Below are 9,081 nucleotides of genomic sequence, written 5' to 3' on the forward strand. Positions count from 1 at the left end.
AGGGGAAGAGGCAGGGGAAAAGGCAGGGTAGGGGAAGAGGCAGGGGAAAAGGCAGGATAGGGGAAGAGGCAGGGGAAAAGGCAGGGTAGGGGAAGAGGCAGGGGAAAAGGCAGGGTAGAGGAAGAGGCAGGGGAAAAGGCAGGGGGAAAAGGCAGGATAGGGGAAGAGGCTGGGGCAGCGGCAGGGAAGGGGGGGAGGTGGGTCTCTTCAGACAAGGTGACAGCACAGAACCCTGGATCTGGAGGAGATTCTTCTGTCAAAGTCACGACTTTTGAGGTCCTCCTGACACTATGGGTGGTTCCCACGGAGACGGGACTCTGCTTCCACAGCCCGGTGTGATCTGAATCGACCTGTTCAGGTCTCATCAGAAACACTCACTTCCTTTCATTCGCTCAGTCAGTCTTATCTCTGCATCCCTCCCCTCGGAAACACTCTTTTCACTTTCCGTGTCGTTCTCTCAATCAGTGCATCTCTGGATCTCTCTCTCCCTGGCTGTCTGGCTCTCTGTCGCGTCTCACGTGGTGATCATGTGGCTCCAGCCTCCTGCCGTACACCCCCCCCCCCCCTCTCCTCCTCACAGTAGGACGGCAGGGGCTGGGATTGAGGGAAACCCAATTTGGGGGCAGAAATGAGGGATTAGAGCGTCCGCTTAATCTGGGACAGACTTGTGCCACGCTGCCGCAGACTCTGTTCCCGACCCTGGCCACCAGCCACCCTCCATCCATCTCTCCCTCTACATCCATCTGTCTTTCCATCCATCTTTCTTTCCATCCATCTTTCTTTATCCATCAATCTCTTCATCCATCTTTCCATCCCTCCATCCATCCCTGATAGTCCTTTAAACATTACAAACTAATGGAGCTTTTTTCCCCTTCCTTCCTTACAGCAGTGCTATAATCCCTCGTGGATTTAAATGAAATATGAAATGTCACAATGCCAGGAACCCTTTTAGAGAGGTGTTAGGGCTTGGGTGCTTTCCCTCTCCCTCTCTCTCTCTCACACACACACACACACACTGAGACCAAATAGACACACTGCACGGTGGAATGCTTTGCTTTCATGTTCAGGAAGACAGTCCCTAGTGACACGAGAGTCACGCATCCATTCAGAGAAAAACAAACCCAAGCATGTTAGAACGTCCTACAGAGGACAGGCCCCTGAACAGACTCCCATACACGGTGTGTCTGTGTGTGTGTGTGTGTGTGTGTGTGTGTGTGTGTGTGTGTGTGTGTGTGTGTGTGTGTGTGTGTGTGTGTGTGTGTGTGTGTGTGTGTGTGTGTGTGTGTGTGTGTGTGTGGGGGGGGGGGGGGGGGCAGCTGGGGGGGGGTGTGTGGGGGGGACAGAGAACAAGGACAGAAAGGAACCACATCTTTAGATGTTAGACTTCTCTTCTACTCCTCCTTCGAACTCTTTCGTCCTTTCCATTGTCAGTAAACCTACGTTTGGCTAAAACCTTTGTAATACCACTGGATCTCTATGAAAGAGCATGTGCCATTTGGGCTCCTCGCGTGTGTATCAAGGTCCTGTGTGTGGTGTCTCTGCTGCCTCCCAGGCCAGCCTGTGTGGAGTCTCTGCTGCCTCCCAGGCCAGCCTGTGTGGAGTCTCTGCTGCCTCCCAGGCCAGCCCGTGTGGTGTCTTGTCACTGCTGATGGTTGACAGAGACATGCAGACGCTGGCTGATGAGTCGGCCCAGCACAGAGGATTTTTTCTCTCCTGTAAAAAAAAAAAAAGTGTTACTGCTTTCTGCAGATTCAAATACTGTAATAAATATTCCTCTTTTTCTGTAAAAATTGTCCTGCCTATTTTCTTAGTTTTGTGCTGTGCTTTTTTCACTCTTAGTTATTGCTCATGTTTACCACCTTTTGGGTTAGTTTGGATGTTTTATTTTACGTCATCATTTGACTTTTCCTCTCACCTCACCATGTCCTCTGTCTTCACTTTAATCTGTCTGTCTTCCGCTCTCCCTCTCTCTCTCTCTCTCTCTCTCTCTCTCTCTCTCTCTCTCTCTCTCTCTCTCTCCCATACCCTCCTCCCTAGTCTCCTCAGTCTCTGAGAGGCAGTTGCCCACCCCAAATCAGCAAGCTGCCGAGGATTGTGGGAACCCATGGAATCGCCGTGACCACGGATGCAGGCAGGGTGCCACGGCAACGCTGGAATGTGGGGCGTCTGAGGAGATAAGAGCTGTGAGCCCAGCCAGGGAGGGAGGGTAAAGGGGGAAAGAGGCAGAGAGGGTGAGACAGAGACAGAGAGACGACACTATGAACAGCCAGAGAAAGAGAATAGCGACAGAGGGAGAGAATGGAGGAGGGAGGGCTTTGGGGGGGAGAGGGGGGGGGGGGGTGCACACTGGAGATGGGAAGCCAGCCTTATTCCTCTTTGCATTTCATTTACATCCCTGGCCGTATCGACCAATCGGATTGGGAGCAAAGCCCAGGGCTTAGGAGGGGAATAAAAAGACAAAATGCCGTTGCTGCTCTCATCCCTCCCTGATAATACCCTTCTGTTTTTCTTTTCTCTCTTCTTCCCGTCTATAAGTAGATACTGTCCGAAATGCCAGCGGAAAAGCGACACCTCTGCTTGCTGTGTATCTCAGATAGACCGAACGAGAGCAGGGGCTGAAAAGACAGCTTTAGCAGCTGGGCCTATCTCCACTCCTCTCCTCTCCGCCTGCTGGGCTGCGTGGAGAGAAGCTGGGGTGATGTTGGTGGGGAGGGAGAGGGGGGAGGTGTTGGTTAGTGTTTGGAAAGAGAACAGGGGGTGGGAGAGCCATGATCTACAGAGCTGGCCACAGATTTCGCAGCATCTTCCACTCTGGAGAAACCTCTCCTCAGATCCCTTTCCTAAGCAGGGAAACCTGTTTCAAGGGTGTTCACCCATCACTGATCGCTGCCAATGCCCCGCAACACAACTTCACACCTTGTATTTTTAGCTTGGGATTGAGTTAGTTATTCTTCTCTTCTTGAAGGTTATTTACACTGGAGACATTGTTGTTGTTGTCCTGGCGGCTTAGGGTTCCAGTGCTGTGTTTACAAACACATCCTTGTGTATTGAGGTCTCTGAGGCCTGTCTTCCTTCATGGGGGTAGGTGTGAAGTGTGAACGGCCTTTAGTTTCCCATTAACTTGATGAGTGCATCTCAGTGTGTGGCAGGCCTTGTTTGCAAGACTGCTGGGAAAGTACAATACCTTTAGTATGGTGACTGGGTTTCTCTGTTTGAACGGGTGATTTAGTTTTCTCCTCATTGTGATGTGTTTGTTTGTTTGTCTTGTGTCTGGTCAGAACTGCTAAATGGGCTCGCCCCTTCCTGGAAGTGTTTCTCCTGTCTACATGCAGTGTGTTATTGTGGTGAGGTCTGTGTCATTGTGGTGAGGTCTGTGTTATTGTGGTGAGGTCTGTGTTATTGTGGTGAGGTCTGTGTTATTGTGGTGAGGTCTGTGTCATTGTGGTGAGGTCTGTGTTATTGTGGTGAGGTCTTTGTTATTGTGGTGAGGTCTGTGTTATTGTGGTGAGGTCTGTGTTATTGTGGTGAGGTCTGTGTTATTGTGGTGAGGTCTGTGTTATTGTGGTGAGGTCTGTGTCATTGTGGTGAAGTCTGTGTTATTGTGGTGAGGTCTGTGTTATTGTGGTGAGGTCTGTGTTATTGTGGTGAGGTCTGTGTTATTGTGGTGAGGTCTGTGTTATTGTGGTGAGGTCTGTGTTATTGTGGTGAGGTCTGTGTTATTGTGGTGAGGTCTGTGTCATTGTGGTGAGGTCTGTGTCATTGTGGTGAGGTCTGTGTTATTGTGGTGAGGTCTGTGTTATTGTGGTGAGGTCTGTGTTATTGTGGTGAGGTCTGTGCTATTGTGGTGAGGTCTGTGCTATTGTGGTGAGGTCTGTGTCATTGTGGTGAGGTCTGTGTCATTGTGGTGAGGTCTGTGTTATTGTGGTGAGGTCTGTTTTATTGTGGTGAGGTCTGAATTATTGTGGTGAGGTCTGTGTTATTGTGGTGAGGTATGTGTCATTGTGGTGAGGTCTGTGTCATTGTGGTGAGGTCTGTGTTATTGTGGTGAGGTCTGTGTTATTGTGGTGAGGTCTGTGTTATTGTGGTGAGGTCTTTGTTATTGTGGTGAGGTCTGTGTTATTGTGGTGAGGTCTGTGTTATTGTGGTGAGGACTGTGTTATTGTGGTGAGGTCTGTGTTATTGTGGTGAGGTCTGTGTTATTGTGGTGAGGTCTGTGTTATTGTGGAGTGCAGGGTCCAGAGTGTTGTGTTTGTTGTTGATCTACACAGCTTATGTTGGGGGGGTTAGGGTTGTATGTCCAATGAGAGACTGGCAGCAGAGAGGGCCAGAGAGCCCTCCGCTGTGCACCACCAGACGCCTGGAGAAGATAAAGCCGACCCTGGACCCTGTGAGATCCCCCAGCCCTCACCCTTCTAATAAAACCCCTCCACAATAGAGGCTGAGGAGGGGAGGGATTAGAGGTCAGGGGCTGGAGGATTTTTGGTCATCTCCATTTTTCCAGGATCCATCTTGAACCTTTTTTTGCTAATCTCCCAGCCTGCATACCTCCAGAGGCCTGGGGGATGGCCCTTGCTGACAGGGTCTGGCGGGCTGGCTGATAGGCCAGGAACTAGGGATGGGGAGGGGCTTAACCCTGGCAGCAACAGGAAGTACCCTAAGGGATGTGTGGACAGTCAGTTCACTCACTTCCTTTCTAAAGATGACGTGTATATACTGTACGTGTGTGGTTGTGGTTAACCATCACGCTCTAATCTATAACATTAGCAAACATTAGAGTTTGTCCTACATGGCAGACCGCATGTCCTAACCGAGTGTCTGTTGTGGTCTTGACGACAGACGTCGGCTTGTTTCACGCTGCCCCTCTTTGTATATCAAAGACTACTCTGCCTGGCGTCATTGAAAACTGCTTCTGTGGTGAGAAGGTCCAGCGCTGCGGAGAGGCAGAACAAGCTCTCCGCTCTCCTCTCTACATCTATTTAAATAATGGAGTAAACTGACAGTTTGGGCACCTTTCAGGGGGGCTCTCAGAGACCCCTCTGACCTCCCTGTACGAGAGCTTCACCGGGCAGAGGATGAGATCTCTGCTATGGGGGAGGGAGGGAGGGGTGGAGAGCCAGAAGGAGTTTTGCCAATCAAGCGGGGCACATTCCCTCCCCCAGGTTCTAATTTTGTGCCACATTAAAGAGCTCGGCCTCCGTTTAGGACACAGAGACGCATTTTCATAATTTGCCACATCTGTTGGTTAGCTCGGGGTGACTCTTCCTCGCTCTCCTTTTTCCTCTCCTCTAATTCTTCCCCCCTCTCTCTTCCTCCCTCTCTTCCCTCTCTTCTTCCTCTTCTCCTCCCTCTCCATCTGAATGGACGGCCTGGGGAGGAAGGATTCATTCTATTCGTTTCCATCGACAACTTGATTTTGGTAGAAGGTAAACATAGTGTAGATATTATTACATTCCATACTATTACATTTGTTTTATACCAGAATAACAATTGACTGTCACACAAACAAATGTATTTTATTTTCTAAAAGCTTGCTTGTTTGTCTTTCATTGAAAGACGAAGAGTTCTTAGTCTTCCCCTACAGGCCTACTCCTAGTGATGTGTACAGTAATGTATTAATTCAGCAGATGCCTTCATCCACAGCGATGTGGTTTGGATTCTTCCACTCTTACATTTACATTTATTCATTTAGCAGACGCTTTTATCCAAAGCGACTTCCAAGAGAGAGCTTTACAAAAGAGCATAGGTCACTGATCATAACAACGAGATTGTCCCAAACATTGCAAGTAGCCAAAACATGAAGCGTACATTGTGAAAAAGCTAAACAAGTGCCAAAAGGGAAGACCCATAAGAGCATGCAGTTATACAAGTTACAAGTTAAAACAACATGAACCACAAAAGTGCAGGACTGTACCTGTAGAAGAACAATCAACAGTAAAATATTTCACAGCGAGTACAAGACTTAGCTTCGTTATATCTAACCTAAAAGAGCAATGAGTCACTTAATAAGAGTCATTGTGTTACATCCCGAGAAAGGAATACTCTACAAAGCCTTCAGTCAATTCTTATTGTGTCATGTATGACACTAGAACAGGAGAAATCTGAACCTGCAGCCTTTTGATCTGCAGGCAGGTTCTCTAACCCCTAAGCTGTCCCCTCCCTGTGTGTTGTGACAGATTTGAGTCTAACTGACTCGGCTCGTTCCTCCACAGCAGCAGTGCGAGGAAGCATCGATTCACACGTGATTGGTCACATCATTCACAGTCTCAGGGGGCATTTCATCACTGACAGACAAGCTAATCTAAAATCCCCCAATTTACAAATGGAAATCCCAACATCCAATTGAGCTAATAGAGGAACTTGAATGGGATAATAAGATGTGGTGTAATACTGTGTAAAAAGCCTGTAATGTTGTGTTGGTGTGTGAGCTTGTGTGACTGGGTGTCTGCAGTGATTACCGGGGCCTGCGGGCCTGGCTGGGGTCGGTGGCTGGGATAGGGTGCTCCTCTCTGGGCTAGGAGATACGCCTGTCTACCCCTGCTGCTGGAGCCCTGGTTGAAGGTACCTGGAGCTCTGTCTCTCTCTGTCTGTCTCTCTCTGTCTGTCTCTGTCTTTCTTTAATTTTCTCTCTCTCTCACACACACTTCCTTTCTGTCTTTCTCTACCTTTTCATCACCCTCTCTCCATCCCTCGCTCCCTGTCTTCCTCCCTCTCCCTTCCCTCTCTCTCTCTCTCTCTCTCTCTCTCTCTCTCTCTCTCTCTCTCTCTCTCTCTCTCTCTATCTATCTGTATCTCCCTCCCTCTCTCTCCCCTCTCTCTTTCCTCCCTCTCTCTCTCTTTCTCTCCCCTCTCTCTCCCTCCCTCTCTCTCTCCCTCTCCACTGCTGCAGTGCTCGCAGATGTGCACAAACAAGGGAGGATTAAAGCAAAACGAATCTAAACAGGCAAAGGGAATTAGAGTGATGGGTGTCGGTGGGCTGGTGCACCGTGATAAACATAACGACGCTGTGTGTGTGTGTGTTTGTGTGTTTGTGTTCAGGGCGTGTGTGTGTTTTTCTGTGTGTTTGTGTTCAGGGCGTGTGTGTGTGTTCCAGTGTCTAGGGGATTATCAGTGGTTAGGTGTGTGTGTGGCTAGGTTACTGCTTCTGGGTGTCTGTGTGTGTGTGTGTCTCCGTCTATGTTTTTGTAATTATGTGTGTGTACACAACCCTGGTTCGTGTATGTAACCGATGTGGCACCGCATACAGCCTCACCAAAACAAGAGTGTGCCCTCTACATGGGAGGCAGGCTTTATTTCTCCTCAGTATGCCACGGTTTGGGGTCATATTTTCTTTGTTCATCACAGTGTAAGCATGTGTTTTCGTGCTGCTGCTTATCTAGGCCTAGATTATCTTCTCTTTTTTTTTTTTACTGGACATATAAAACCTAATAACTGGACAATTACTTAGTCTAATATTATCTGGGAAACATGAATCATATAGGGTGACAATAAACCATTTGTTAAATATTCAAAGTGTCTCAACAGGGATGGAAGTTGTTTTGAATGAGGGTCCCTCAGATGTGGCGGTGGTGTTCTTCAGTGTGTGACTGACTGACTGGCTGGCTAGCTGGCTGGTTGCTCTGGCTAGCTGGCTGGTTGCTCTGGCTAGCTGGCTGGCTGCTCTGGCTAGCTGGCTGGTTGCTCTTGCTGTTTGGCTAGCTGGCTGGTTGCTCTGGCTGGCTGGCTGGTTGCTCTAGCTGGCTGGCTGGCTGGCTGGCTGGCTGGAGTGATGAGGCACCAGTAGGGGGTTGTGATCAGCAGGCTGAGGCTCCCCTGCTGAGGGGCTCTGGGATTAAGGCTAAACCCGACCCTGCCAGATGGGCACCACACATCCTAACATCCCAACCTCCTCCTCCCACCACCTCCATCCACCCTCTCCCACCTCACATCCTAATATCCCACCTTCCTCCCCCCACCACCTCCATCCACCCTCTCCCACCACACATCCTAACATCTCACCCTCCTCCATCCACCCTCTCCCACCACACATCCTAACATCTCACCCTCCTCCATCCACCCTCTTCCACCTCACATCCTAACATCTCACCCTCCTCCTCCTCCCACCACCGCCATCCACCCTCTCCCACCACACATCCTAACATCCCACCCTCCTCCTCCCACCACCTCCATCCACCCTCTCCTACCTCACATCCTAACATCCCACCCTCCTCCTCCCACCACCTCCATCCACCCTCTCCCACCTCACATCCTAACATCTCACCCTCCTCCTCCTCCTCCCACCACCTCCATCCACCCTCTCCCACCACACATCCTAACATCTCACCCTCCTCCATCCACCCTCTCCTACCTCACATCCTAACATCCCACCCTCCTCCTCCCACCACCTCCATCCACCCTCTCCCACCTCACATCCTAACGTCTCACCCTCCTCCTCCCACCACAGGACCGGGCCAGCCTAAGCCATGCTGGGCGCTGGGGACACCAGACTCCTTGGAGAGCCACACTTGGTGCCTCTCTCTCACAGTAATGATCCTGTTGATGGTGATAATAGGCAATGTGATGCAACCTGCTTGTCTAAGGAGTTGGCTTTCAGCTAAGGGCCCTGTAGCAACACAAGCTATGGGGTTGATTTTCCCTTTATTGATTAATTGATTTGCCACAATTAGGAGACTGATGCCCAATCTGTGTTTACATAATGTGAATGAGTTTGCAATGCAGCGAGAGAGAGAGAGAAAGAGGGAAATAATGTAAAATAAAGTAAAAATATATCAGTTGGTTTGGTTTTCTTTCAGGTCCACTTCCTAGCCACAGGTGAGAGAGGCAGTAGATGTGATATGAGGTTCTCTTCAAAGTGTCATCATGTGGACAGTTATGCCCAGTCAGCATGTCCAGGAGAGGTTTTACCAGGGTCAGGAAATGAAACTCATGGTTTTTTTGATCTTGCCTGTCTGTGCAATAATTCAGAGCTGCTGGCAACATTTTAGTGATGGGGTGCGTGTGTGTGTCTGGACGTGTGTGTGTGGTGAGGGCCGTACTGGTTTGGGAACGCACACTGTTGATGACCTCATACCTGTCTGTGTCGGA

The sequence above is a fragment of the Hypomesus nipponensis genome, chromosome 3 (assembly GCF_054491055.1).
Source record: "Hypomesus nipponensis isolate SF chromosome 3, ASM5449105v1, whole genome shotgun sequence".
NCBI lineage: Eukaryota > Metazoa > Chordata > Actinopteri > Osmeriformes > Osmeridae > Hypomesus > Hypomesus nipponensis.